This window comes from Arachis ipaensis, chromosome B7, assembly GCF_059453495.1.
Source record: "Arachis ipaensis isolate K30076 ecotype BB chromosome B7, ASM5945349v1, whole genome shotgun sequence".
NCBI lineage: Eukaryota > Viridiplantae > Streptophyta > Magnoliopsida > Fabales > Fabaceae > Arachis > Arachis ipaensis.
In genome coordinates this window covers 102,802,399-102,805,426 of record NC_142442.1, presented here as the reverse complement: position 1 = coordinate 102,805,426, position 3,028 = coordinate 102,802,399, and the positions used below count along the sequence as shown (strand labels likewise).

The window sequence follows — 3,028 nt, the reverse complement described above, 5'->3', positions numbered from 1 at the left end:
GCTATTGCTAAACCTGTTTCTTGCACTATTATTGTTGTTGAAACTTTGTTGAGGTCTCTGTTGATCCTTCCATAAGAGATTTGGATGATTTCTCCATGAAGGATTATAGGTGTTTCCACAGGATTCTCCCATGTAATTCACCTCTTCCATTGCTGGGTTCTCAGGATCATAAGCTTCTTCTTCAGAGGAAGCTTCCTTAGTACTGCCTATTGCTGCTTGCATTTCAGACAGACTCTGAGAAATCATATTGACTTGTTGGGTCAATATTTTATTCTGAGCCAATATTGCATTCAGAGTATCAATCTCAAGAACTCCTTTCTTCTGAGCTATCCCATTATTCACAGGATTCCTTTCAGAAGTGTACATGAATTGGTTATTTGCAACCATTTCAATGAGTTCTTGAGCTTCTGTAGGCATCTTCTTTAGATGAAGAGATCCTCCAGCAGAGCTATCCAATGACATCTTGGATAGTTCAGACAGACCATTATAGAAGATTCCTATGATGCTCCATTTTGAAAGCATGTCAGAAGGGCACCTTCTGATCAATTGCATGTATCTCTCCCAAGCTTCATAGAGGGACTCACCATCCTTCTGTCTAAAGGTTTGGAGTTCCACTCTAAGCTTACTCAATTTTTGAGGTGGAAAAAACTTTGCCAATAAGGCATTGACTAGCTTTTCCCAAGAGTTCAGGCTTTCTTTAGGTTGTGAATCCAACCATGTCCTAGCTCTGTCTCTTACAGTAAAAGGAAAGAGCATAAGTCTATAGACTTCATGGTTAACCCCATTGGTCTTGACAGTGTCACAGATTTGCAAGAACTCAACTAAGAATTGATGAGGATCTTCCAATGGAAGTCCATGAAACTTGCAATTCTGTTGCATTAGAGAAACTAATTGAGGCTTAAGCTCAAAGTTGTTTGCTCTAATGGCAGGGATTAAGATGCTTCTCCCATAGAAATCAGGAGTAGGTGCAGTAAAGTCACCAAGCACCTTCCTTGCATTGTTGGCATTGTTGTTTTTGGCTGCCATGGTTTCTTCTTCTTTGAAGAGCTCTGTTAAGCCCTCTAAAGAGAATTGTTGTTTAGCTTCTCTTAGCTTTCTCTTCAAGGTCCTTTCAGGTTCAGGATCAGCTTAAACAAGTATGCCTTTATCTTTATTCCTGCTCATATGAAAGAGAAGAGAACAAGAAAGTAGGGAATCCTCTATGTCACAGTATAGAGATTCCTTGAGGTCTCAGAGGAAAAGAAGAATAGAAGGAGGAGGTAGAGAAGAGGGAATTCGAACTTATCAAGAGGGACAGAGTTCGAATTTTACCTTGATGAGGAGTTTTAGTCCCTTAAATAGAAGGATGTGAGAAGCGGGGAAGAATTTTCGAAAATAATTTAAAAAATTTTGAAATAATTAAAAAGAAATTTGAAAATTTGATTGAGATTTTCGAAAACTAAGATTGGGAAAGAAATAAAGTGATTTTTGAAAAAGATTTTGAAATTAGAAAAAGATATGATTGAAAAAATTAATTTTGAAAAAGATGTGATTGAAAAGATATGCTTGAAAAGATATGATTGAAAATCAATTTAGAAAAAGAAAGTTTTTAAAATTAAAGTTGATTACTTGACTAACAAGAAATTAAAAGATATGATTCTAAAATTTAAAGTTTGATCCTTTCTTAATAGGCAAGTAACAACTTGAAAATTTTTGAAGTAAATCTTGAATTGAAGTAAGGATTTTTGAAAATAGTAAAAATAAATATAAAATGGAAAGAAATTGATTTTGAAAGAGATATGATTGAAAAGATATGATTTGAAAAAGATTTGATTTTGAAAAATTATGAAAACTTGAAAAAATGTGAATTAAAAACAAAATCTTCCCTCTAGTGTCATCCTGGCGTTAAACGCCCAGCCAGGTACCCTGGCTGGTGTTTAAACGCCAGTTTTCCTTCTTCACTGGGCATTTTGAACGCCCAGCTTTTTCTGTTTGATTCCTCTGCTGAATGTTCTGAATCTTCAAATAAAGTTTGTATACTAAGGACTATACTAAGATCAAATAAACAATGCATGCAAGACACCAAACTTAAAAGTTTGTATACTAAGGACTATAACAATGTAAAAATGCATGTAAGAAAAAACAAAACACACAAAACAAGAGAATTTAAAGATCAGAGCAATGAAATCTTCAAGAACAACTTAAAGATTAATGAAGAACATAATGCATATATTCGAAAAATGCAAGAAGAATAAAAACATGCAATTGACACCAAACTTAAAAATTGATACTAGACTCAAACAAAAAACATAAAATATTTTTGGTTTTTATGGTTTTTTTTTTGTATTTTTTTTCGAAAATTATATAGAAAAGAAAATAAAGAGAATCAAAACTTTTAATAAGAATTCCAGGAATCATGCAATGTTAGTCTAAAGCTTTAGTCTAAAAAGATTAGACATGTTTGGCCAAGCTTCAGCTGGACATTACATTCAATAGCTAAATTGATGAGAATCAATCAGCTTTTGTGATGATAAGAACATCACCTTGAAACTCTAGAATTCATTCTTAAAAATTCTAAAATGTACCTAATTTAAGCAACAAGATGAACCGTCAGTTGTCAAAACTCGAACAACCCCCGGCAACGGCACCAAAAACTTGGTGCACGAAATTGTGAACATCAATGGCGCCAACAACTTGGTGTGGCACAATTGTAATCTCAACTCTTTTATCACAACTCCGCACAACTAACCAGCAAGTGCACTGGGTCATCCAAGTAATAAACCTTACGTGAGTAAGGGTCGATCCCACGGAGATTGTCGGCTTGAAGCAAGCTATGGTCATCTTGTAAATCTCAGTCAGGCGGATTCAAATGCTTATGGAGTTTAAGGTGATGAAAATAAACATAAAATAAGGATAGAGATACTTATGTAATTCATTGGTGGATTTCAGATAAGCGTATGAAGATGCTTTGTTCCCCTTGAACCTCTGCTTTCCTATTGCCTTCTTCCAATCATTCATACTCCCTTCCATGGTAAGCTCTATGTTGGGC

General features: G+C 34.8%; 1 non-coding gene across 1 annotated transcript; it reads left to right on the top strand.

Annotated features, from left to right (window-relative positions):
• The first annotated feature begins 516 nt into the window (after positions 1-516).
• On the top strand, positions 517-624 carry LOC148553569 (small nucleolar RNA R71). Its single transcript, XR_015893124.1, has one exon. It is a non-coding gene; the product is annotated as a small nucleolar RNA R71 (small nucleolar RNA).
• Positions 625-3,028: the final 2,404 nt, after the last annotated feature.